Here is a 10,904-nt window from a genome sequence, read left to right on the forward strand (position 1 = left end):
TAGTGGTTACAAATGTTTCTGGTCTCAGTGTTTTTCTGTGATTCAGTTAATAAAGGAAGAATTTTTCAGCAGCTTGTTTCTGTTGTGGTCGCCCATAAATAGAAGCTGGTTTATGAACAGATGAGATGAGCTGTGATCATAATGGTCCACATGTTTGGCCATAAAGATGAAAGAAATGTCCTCATTTAAAACTGGTGGATCTCCCCACCAATTGTTTCCTGTGTTTAGTTCACATTCCTGCTTTTGGGAACTTGGGTGGGGGTTGTTCTTTAGTGTGAGACAGCCATCCAGGATCTATAGCATTAAACATGGTGCTATTATAAGACTTTATTGATCCCACAGTGGGGAAATTCACCTGTTACAGCAGCAGTAGACAAAGTGCAGAAAACAAGAGCAGCAATCAAAAGCACAATGACACATGATGTGGTTTCCTGCATTTCTATGGACTTGATTGTGTTGGATTATATAGTCTGAGGGCTGTGGGCAGGAATGATCTGTGGTAGCTCCTTCCTGCACCGGGGATGTAAGAGTCTTGTGCTGAAGGAGCTGCTCAGAGACTTCACAGTGCAGTGCAGGGGGTGGGAGGGATTGACCATAATGGATGTGAGCTTGGCTGGCATCCTTCAGTCCACCACCTACCTGATGGAGTCCAGTGGGCAGCCCAGGACAGAGCGAGCTCTCTTAACCAGTTTGTTCAGTCTCATCCTGTCTCTGTCTGTGCTGCCCCCCTCCCCAGCACACTATGGTGTAACACTGCACAAGCCACCACAGTGTCATAAAATGTAGAGCCTCGCACACTCCGATGAACCTCAGTCTCCTCAGCAGCTGTAGTGGACTCTGGCTCTTTGTGTACACGGTGTCGGTATTGTCTGTCCAGTCCAGTTTATTGTTGAGATGAACACCCGGGTACTTAAACGAGTCCTCTGTCTCAGTGATGGAGCCCTGGATGTCACCAGTGTGTGAGGGGAAGGTTTCCTTTGGGAACCAATTGCAAGCTCCTCGGTGTTCAGGATCAGGTGGTTATATGATCCACAAAGTCCAACATGACCTCCCCGTACTCCTGCTCATTCTGCGCTGACACCCAGCCAACAATGCAGCATCATCAGAGAATTTCTGCAGATGGCAGAGGGTGAAGTTGTAGTTGAAGTCTGAGGTGTGAAAAGGAGCAGCAAGAGCACCGTCCTCTGGGGGACTCCTGTACTGCAGACTACCATATCTGATGTACAGCCGTGCAGTCTCACATACTGTTGTCTGTCAGTGAGGTAGTTGATGGTCCACGTAGCCAGATCTTGGTCCACACCAGCCACCTCTATCTCCCCTGCAGCAGTGATGGCTGGGGGGTGTTAAAAGCACCGGAGAAGTAAAACAACATGACTCTCACAGTGCACCCGGGGGACTCCAGGAGAGACAGTGGTCAGTGTAGATAAACACAATAATACAGAGAGAACCCGACAACCAAAACAACCCCCTATGAGCAAGTACTCTAGCTGCAGCATTCTGGATCAGCTGAAGGCTTTTCAGGGAGCTTTTAGGACAGCCTGATAATAATGAATTACAATAGTCCAGCCTAAAAGTAATAAATGCATGAATTAGCTTTTCAGCATCACTCTGAGAAAGGATGTTTCTAATTCTAGAGATATTGAACAAATGCGACAAAGCAGTCCTACATATTTGTTTAATGTGTGCATTGAAGGACATTGAAGGATTCCTCACAGTGTTACTGGAGGGCAAAGTAATGCCATCCAGAGTAAGTGTCTGGTTAGACACCATGTTTCTAAGGTTTGTGGGGCCGAGTACAATAACCTCAGTTTTATCTGAATTTAGAAGCAGGAAATTAGAGGCCATCCAGGCCTTTTTGTCTTTAAGACATTCCTGCAGTTTAACTAATTGGTGTGTGTCAACTGGCTTCATGGATAGATAAAACTGGGTATCATCTGCCTAACAATGAAAATGTATGCAGTGCTTTCTAATAATAATGCCAAAGGGAAGCATATGTAGTGTAAATAAAATTGGTCCTAGTACAGAACCCTGTGGAACTCCACCAGTAACCTTAGTGTGTGAAGAAGACTCCCCATTTACATGAACAAATTGGAGTCTATTAGATAAATATAATTCAAACCACTGCAGTGCAGTACCTTAAATACCTACAGCGTGCTCTAATCTCTGTAATAAAATGTTATGGTCAACAGTATCAAAAGCTGCACTGAGGTCCAACAGGACAAGCACAGAGATGAGTCCACTGTCAGAGGCTCTAAGAAGATCATTTGTAACATTCACTAATGCTGTTTCTGTACTGTGATGAATTCTGAAACCTGACTGAAACTCTTCAAATAAACCGTTCCTCTGCAGATGATCAGTTAGCTGTTTTACAACTACTATTTCAAGAATCTTTGAGAGAAAAGGAAGGTTGGAAGAGCCTAAATAAATATCAATAGTATTGAAAGTAGCTGTACACAAAGATATGTCTGTGAGTGTCATGTTTTGTGTAGGAAAGACTCAGGAGTTCACAGGTTTATTTAGAACAAGGGTATGCACTGAATATGACCGTAATCTATCCAAAAGGGGGTTTGGCTTCAGGTAGGACAAAACCAAAGGTAATCTTTCTCCACAGGGAAACATTCCCACTCTCTTACTCTCAGGGACTCACTCAGGATTCCTGTGCAGAGGAGAGCAGAAGGTAAGGTCGAAGGCAAACACATGAACGGAAAACATTCATTGGCAGAGGGCGACACTAACTGTTAGTAACACAACAACCCAGTGCCAGCTACAGGTCTTAAGTAGTGTACTGACAGGTGAGTTGGTCAGAAGGGTGGGACAGAGGCAGGAGCTGCCCCAGACACACCAGCTGTAGTTCTCACACAAAACAGAGAGAGGACAAGAGGACCATCAGTAAGATAGTTAACAAGTTTTTCTCTCATGGTTAAAATTATATTTGTGAAGTAATTAATGAATTATTACTAGTTAAAGTGAAAGGAATACTGGGCTCAGCAGAGCTCTGACTCTTTGTCAGCCTGGCTACAGTGCTGAAAAGAAACCTGGGGTTGTTCTTATTTTCTTCAATTAATGATGAGTAGTAAGATGTCCTAGCTTTATGGAGGGCTTTTTTATAGAGCAACAAACTCTTTTTCCAGGCTAAATGAGCATCTTCTAATTTAGTGAGACGCCATTCCCTCTCCAGCTTTCGGGTTATCTGCTTTAAGCTGTGCGTTTGTGAATTATACCACGGAGTCAGGCACTTCTGATTTGAAGCTTTCCTTTTCAGAGGAGCCACAGTATCCAAAGTTATATGCAGTGAGGATGTAAAACTATTGACGAGATAATCGACCTCACTGGGAGTGGTTTAAGTGTCTTGCCCAAGGACACAACGCAGCGCAGGGACAGGGGCTTGAATCTGCAACCTTCCAGCTGCAAGGCGAGCACCTACCCACTGCGCCACTCCCACAAGTGATTCCACCAAGTTGTCCAGATCAAGATGCATCATCACTCTAAGAACAAAAATGCATGTGATGACTTAACTGCAATTTTCACACTTTTGAGGGACTGGTTTGGCACCCCTGTTATATCCTTAGTTAATTAAGTCCCTGAGTTCATGAACCACTGAAAGCCATTTAAATCAAACCTGTTATACAGCTGTGATCACAGCCAAAAAGTAGTGTTACACATAGTGGGTAATAAAAAGTAAATAATTTGTTTTAAATATTGGTAATATTTTAGGATGAAGCAGGTAAAAGTAAACTGAAAGATATTTTGAATGGATTCTGGTAAAGAGCATCTAAACACTTGTAGCTAACGCACACGTTTGGTAACATTTCAGGTGCCACGCGCCAGGTTTAGAAGAACCACTGAAATCCATTGAAGTAACACTTGTTCTAAATGTGCAATTAAAGCTGAAATGTAGTCTTTAGTGTTAGTTTGAAGTTTTCGTCCTGGACCAAAAAACTCTGAAACAACTTGCCATAAATGTTCACACACACACCCCATCCAGCTCCACATCAAATTCTGCTCTAGTGCCTTAACATACCAGCACTGTTGACCAGAGCGCACAAGTTCAACACTTTTTTTCCCATTTGACAGCACAATAAAACACAACAAAAACTCTGAATATATAGTTAATTTGGATTTTATTTGATATTGATTTTCTTATATTACAATATAATAATTTATAATAATTTATAAAAGACTGTGTCTTTTATAAATTAGTATATGTTTCAAGACTTAAAAAGAAAAAAAAAGATAAGATAAAAAAAAAAATCCCTTATGAGCAAGCACTTTTAAATAAATTATTAAATAAATTAAATAAATTATGCTTCAAGAAGCATGGCAACATGATCATTTAGCCCTAACAGCAGCAGCTGAAGGGCTGCCTGAAAACCTTTCCCACTGCTGATAAAAACACTGCAATTCTGGACTTCTTTGGAGGACTGTAAGCATCCAGAACGATGTCCAAGTGTTTCACGAGACTGTTGACAAAAGATGAATTTTCTGTAAGCGCAGCGTTTAACAGCTGTTCTGGTGATCCGAACTCCTTGAAGAGCCTGTTACTGATGGCCTTGTTAATATCATTGATGTGTTTATCAAGGACTCTCAAGGATTCTGCGCTTGTCACTTTGCGCATCATCAAGTCTATTAGAGAATCCATGGCACTTAGGATTTTCTCCCCATTCTGAGCCCTTATTATTATTTTTTTGGATTTCTCAAAGGCCCTCAGGAACAGGAGAAAAATGAAATCTGTGAGAATTTCCTCAGCAAAATAAGGTGTCATTTCTGACAATTCCTGTGAGGTTTCATGGCTCGATGACCAACTCTGACCCTCTGTAGGCCTTGGCACAGTCTTGTATCTTTGTTCAGACAGGTCCTGATTTTCTGTGCTTTTACAGCAGCACCTGAAGAGCTTCATAAAACCTTTTTTCAGTGCTGAAAAACAGCTTCTAACTTTGGGCTTCTTTGGCGGAAGGTAGATCTCAATAACAATTTTTAAATGTTTGAGAAGGCTTTTCCCAAATGAGGAATCCTGTTTAAGTGCAGCCATCAATAGTTTTTTTGGAGAGCCATACTTCTTTAAAAGCCTGTAAATCAAGGCCTTGTTAACATCATCCATGTTATTTTGTAGGACTCGCAAGGATTCTGCACTTGTAAATTTGTACCGTACCAAATCTATTAGCGAGTACACTGTGTCCAGGATTTTTTCACCATTCTGAACCTTTTTGAAACTTTTCTTCAGTCTTTCAAAGGCTCTGATGAAAAGAAGGAACATGAAACGTCTGACAGTTCTTCTAGCAGCAGAAGGTGACATTTCTGAGGGTTCCTTCTCTCCGTTTGTGGACCTGGATGGACGTCTTTGACCCTCTGTAGGCCTTGTGTGAGCAACTGGTGCAGTCTCAGACCTTTCCAGAGACAGGTCCTGCTCTACTGCACTCACACAGGAAGTGGGCTCATTTTGGGGAACAGAAATGTCACTTGATTGTGGGAAAGATGTAGACAGTTTTTCACTTTCTTTTTCCTCTGTTGCCTTCATCGCTTTTACAAATGCATTTTGGATCTTTTTCACGGCACCAAAAATTTTGTCGCTTTGTACAGTTTGATCCCATTCTTCGTTTTCCAACCACAGAAGAATCTTCTGTAAGAACTTTTCCACTGCGTCTTCTACAGACGCGTAGAGGACCTCAGGAGAAAAGGACACCTCTCCTGTTGGGTGTGGAGTTCTAGAGATGACAGAATCTAAGAGACTTCCTTCCTGTCCCATTGCTGGGATGGGATATGCATGAAGCCTCTGGACGTGGTCACAAATTTTATCTGTCACCTGCCTTGAAAACATCTCAAATTCCAGGGTGTGCCTATTTTCCAGGGTTTTTTTCGTACTGCCAAGATCTTTTCTGTTTAATTTATCAAACAGCTGATTAAGATCAGGTTTGATGGTTTTAAAACCCAATGATTCCATAGCTGGTATGTTTAGGGACTGACTGGAAGACCTGGGAGACTCTGAATGCCGAATTTCTGGGACTTCACCTGTTGAATTTCCATTCACTACACTTTCTGTAGAGCCTGAAGATTTGTCTGGTTCTTCAAGACAGATGAGGAACCTTGTACCTTTCACCACTTGCCGTTTCAGCCCTCTGGTGAGTTTTTTAAATTGCTTTCTGGCATATTTTAAGAAGTGGCTTCTATATATTTCTTCCTCATTAACTGTTGTGAGTGAGGTCAGTGAGGAGAAAGAGTCTCTCACCTTTTCGATGAGTAACCCCACATCAAAATCATTTTTCTCCTCAGATTGAACGCGCTTCTTCGCATCCAGTTTATCAATGATCGCAATGACAGGCTCAGTTGCAATCATTTCAGCTAGGGTGCAGGGACACTGGACAGCTTTATCCTTTGCACACCGCTCTGATTCTGCAGTAGCTTCAATGCATAACTTACTCAGCTGATCAATTATTATATTGATAACATCAACTGCAATTTCTTCTGGCTGGTAACGCTGGTGCCTCTGAGCGTTCTCAGCTATGGTGCACTGCCCATCTTCAACGTCTAAATAACGCAGGTTGTTTTTTATTGCCTTCAGGGCCTCGTCTATAATCAGCTTGTGTTTAGCAGTGAGTGGCATTCCTATTTCCTGCATGGAAAAAAGGCTGCTCATTTTACCTGCACATCTTTTCAGATATGAGACAGTTTGAGAAACCATGCATCCAAGCTTTTTAATATCTGCCACTTTTATGCTGACATAAACAGCAGGAGCTGGCCGCAATTCTGGGTTCTCTACAAGCAGAGACACAGCTGAGTTGACTTTATTAATGATCTCCTCCTCGATCATCTGTGTCAGCTCCTCGGTGCCGTCACACGCTTCCTGGGGGATGTTGAGAGCTCTGGCGATGCCGGCTGAGAGAGCGTCTCCCAGGTTAACTTTTCCCAAAGCTGTGCCATGATCTGTTTGGGACTGCTGATCCGTCGTCATCTGGCGCTGAACAGCCGGGAGTGCCGTTTTAAGGACATGAACAGAAACCGTCTGAATGGTTTCTGTAATCATGTCAGCGCACACGGCCTGGAGATCAGAGTCCCAGACTCCGTTTTTAATCATAGCCCATTGAATATCAGTGAGCTTTTTATAAAATTTATTGATGGCAGAAGTCTCTTCTGCAGTTACTCGGTGATCTTCCGTTCCGCGATTCATGATTATTGCTTCAGTTTTATCTTCGTAGCTGAGAAACATTCTGAGCTTAGCGGTCTTACAGCCTCTGTTTGAGCCAGCCGTGACGTCATTTTGAGATACAAAACCTTCAATGGAATTCCCGGCGGCGTTCTCTGACGTCATCAAAACCACTAGCGCGCATGCGCACATCTGTGAAGCGGCGATTAAAGTTGAAATCCGAAAACAAACAAAAAAAAAAAAAAAAACATGAACGAGTGAAGCTGTAATTGGTCCTAGTACAGAAACCTGTGGAACTCCATAATTAACCTTAGTGTCTGAAGAAGACTCCCCATTTACATGAACAAATTGGAGTCTATTAGATAAATATGATTCAAACCACTGCAGTGCAGTACCTTTAATGCCTATAGTATGCTCTAATCTCTGTAATAAAATGTTATGGTCAACAGTATCAAAAGCTGCACTGAGGTCCAACAGGACAAGAACAGAGATGAGTCCACTGTCAGAGGCTGTAAGAAGATCATTGGTAACCTTCACTAATGCTGTTTCTGTACTGTGATGAATTCTGAAACCTGACTGAAACTCTTCAAATAAACCGTTCCTCTGCAGATGATCAGTTAGCTGTTTTACAACTACTCTTTCAAGAATCTTTGAGAGAAAAGGAAGGTTGGAGATTGGCCTATAATTAGCTAAGACAGCTGGGTCAGTGATGGCTTTTTAAGCAGAGGTTTAATTACAGCCACCTTGAAGGTCTGTGGTACATAGCCAACTAATAAAGACTGATTGATCATTTTTAAGATTGAAGCATCAATAATTGGAAAGACTTCTTTGAACAGTCTAGTAGGAATGGGATCTAACAAACATGTTGCTGGTTTGGAGGAAGTAACTATTGAAGTTAACTCTGAAAGATCAACTGGAGCAAAAGAGTCTAAACAAATACCAGCAGTGCTGAAAGCAGCCGAACATGAAGAATAATCTTTGAGATGGTTATGAATAATTTTTTCTCTAATGTCTAAAATTTTATTTGTAAAGAAATCCATGAAGTCACTACTAGTTAAAGTGAAAGGAATACTCGGCTCTGCAGAGCTCTGACTCTTTGTCAGCCTGGCTACAGTGCTGAAAACAAACCTGGGTTGTTCTTATTTTCTTCAATCAGTGATGAATAGTATGATGTCCCAGCTTTACGGAGGGCTTTTTTTATAGAGCAACAAACTCTTTGTCCAGCCTAAATGAAGATCTTCTAAATTAGTGAGACACCATTCCCTCTCCATCTTACAGGTTATCTGCTTTAAGCTGCACGTTTGTGAATTATACCACGGAGTCAGGCACTTCTGATTTGAGGCTTTCCTTTTCAGAGGAGCCACAGTATCCAGAGTCAGTCACAGTGCAGATACATACAGCTGTCAGTTGAACAAAAATTGACAGAAAGCTTTAATGAAAACCAGCTGGAGCTGGCTCCCAGGATCTCAGCCAGCATTTCTCTCTACACTGGGGAAGGAGGGAAACGGAAGAATCAAGAGCAAAGACTTTGACAACGTTATTGAAAACCTGTCGCTGAGCTAGGATTCCTTTAGCAGTCTCTAGGTGAACAAACCACTGAGCACTCAGAAAAACTGACATGCTGCTGTTAAATGAACAGCAACTAACAAAAAGCTTTGAACAGAGTCCTGACCTCAGCCTGATAGAACACCTTTTGGGATGAATTTGATGTTTTCATAAATTAAAAACCATTAAGTAAATTTTTAGAAAATCAAAATATGTTACAAATGTGTATATATGTTTAAATGTATATAATCAGCTTTTTTTCTGTTGATTCTGATCAGTCTGCTTTCCTGGTGAGGACCATCCACCATCTCAGCGACCCACCACCACAACCACGTCCACCTCTGGGTCCGGCACCAATACACTGGGCACTGCCCCTCCCCTCAGTGGATTGTTTGATCATCACGAGTGTGTTTGGTAATTATAAAATTAACAAATGATTGAAGTTTTTGGAAAAACATTTACTGACTGTGCAGTCTTCAAATGATGATGCAGAAAGTTCATGAGTTGTGGGCTCCTGTTTGGATTATTCCAAGATTCCAAGATTTAGGAACAGTCAGAATAGCCCTGAGGATGTGATCCTTCAGGATATTAGTAACATAGTGAAATAAACTGGATCACTGACATGGAACCTCCACAGTGGGACTAAAATGGGTGTCATCTGATCTTGTCAGCATGTTTAAAAAATGATGAGCTGAATTCTGTAGCGACTGAAGCTTCTGTTTCTGACTTTAACCAAAGGATTTGCTGCTTTTCCCAATAACAGATCATGAGGCATCCTCAAGATCAGGAAGAGAAAGAAAAGAGAAGAAGCTGTTTGTATAAAAGCAGGTGAGATTCAGCTTTGGCATTTGGAGATGTGGAATCAAATTCTAGATTTAGAGTGGATTTTTTCTGAAACTCATTTAACAGATGTGAGGGAGAAAAAGATGTCCTCCTGTCAGAAATCAGACCATCCAAGTTATTCTTTGCTCACATTTTCAATACAGCTCCAAGGAACTAGAAAATGAGGTAATGTAAAGCTCCCATCATAATCTGCACTTAATCTTACTAAAACAAGAAGCGTTACCCCTACATTCTGAGTTTCCTGTGGGGGGGGAGTGATACCTAGCGACCAAAAGTTTGTTTATGCAACAACAATGTGTGAACTTTACAATTATTTCTGGGCTATAGTTCTTTTGGGCACCAGAAGGTTACAGTTCCAAACCGCTTGACTAACTAAAAGCATGGCCCTTGACCCTCCTAGCACATGTGGGGCGTGGATTTAACTGCCGTGTACCTTTTGAACAGTTGTTTCGCCACCTGCTGCTATCACCATAGGCGGGGACTTCCTGACACCCCCAGGGCATCAGGATCACCATCACATACATGATGCACCCATACTGTACAAACACTGTCACCCTTTGGCCTTGAATCACACACCACCTGGAGATAATTATTCCTAATGCTGAATAACATGCCATTTAGAGTGTGTAAATGGTACACTTATCCTTGTCACGCTGATCTGCCCTACAGTAGAAAACAATGTTCCCGTCCTGATGATGGTATCAGCACCAAAAGCACACATGACTCCTCTAAGACTCCAACCCTTTGCCCTAAAGGGGGGCCCCTCGTCCATCATTGGATGTATGAGGTCCTTGGTTTCCTTCAGTGACCTCATGTTGTTTGTTGCCACTTGACGTCACTTTGTTAGAGGGAGACGTTCCTCCACCTTCTGCATTTGGTACCATTTACAGTGGCTGGCGTGGATCCAAGGAATTCTCCCCGCTACTTTCACCGCTGTCTCTGTTGTCAGGAGAACTTGAAATGACCCCATGTATTGCTGCTGCTTCTGATGCTTCTGCCTGTGATCCTTGATGAGTATCCAGTCCCAGAGTATTAAGTACTGAGAAATTTGAGCCAGGGATGATTTACAAATCCTGGACCGATATCACTACTGATAAGCCTCGGTATTCCCCAGCTGTGAAGTCTTTTGGGCTCATAAGACGGCATGAGATAACTCAGGAACTTGATCCAGTTCCCTGAGTGGGCACAGATCCACGTGCTGACCATGCTCCTCCACTATTTCTACTGTTCTCTGTACCAATACCTCACCTGCAAGTGTTTTTGATATACCTGCACTGCTGTACTCAATACCTGGGGCCCCCGCAGCCTGTCCAAAGTCCATCAAACTAAGGCGATGCTGCAGCCACGGACCAAGGTCTTCCCATCGTCCATGTGACAG

This window comes from Archocentrus centrarchus, chromosome 13, assembly GCF_007364275.1.
Source record: "Archocentrus centrarchus isolate MPI-CPG fArcCen1 chromosome 13, fArcCen1, whole genome shotgun sequence".
Taxonomy (NCBI): Eukaryota; Metazoa; Chordata; class Actinopteri; order Cichliformes; family Cichlidae; genus Archocentrus; species Archocentrus centrarchus.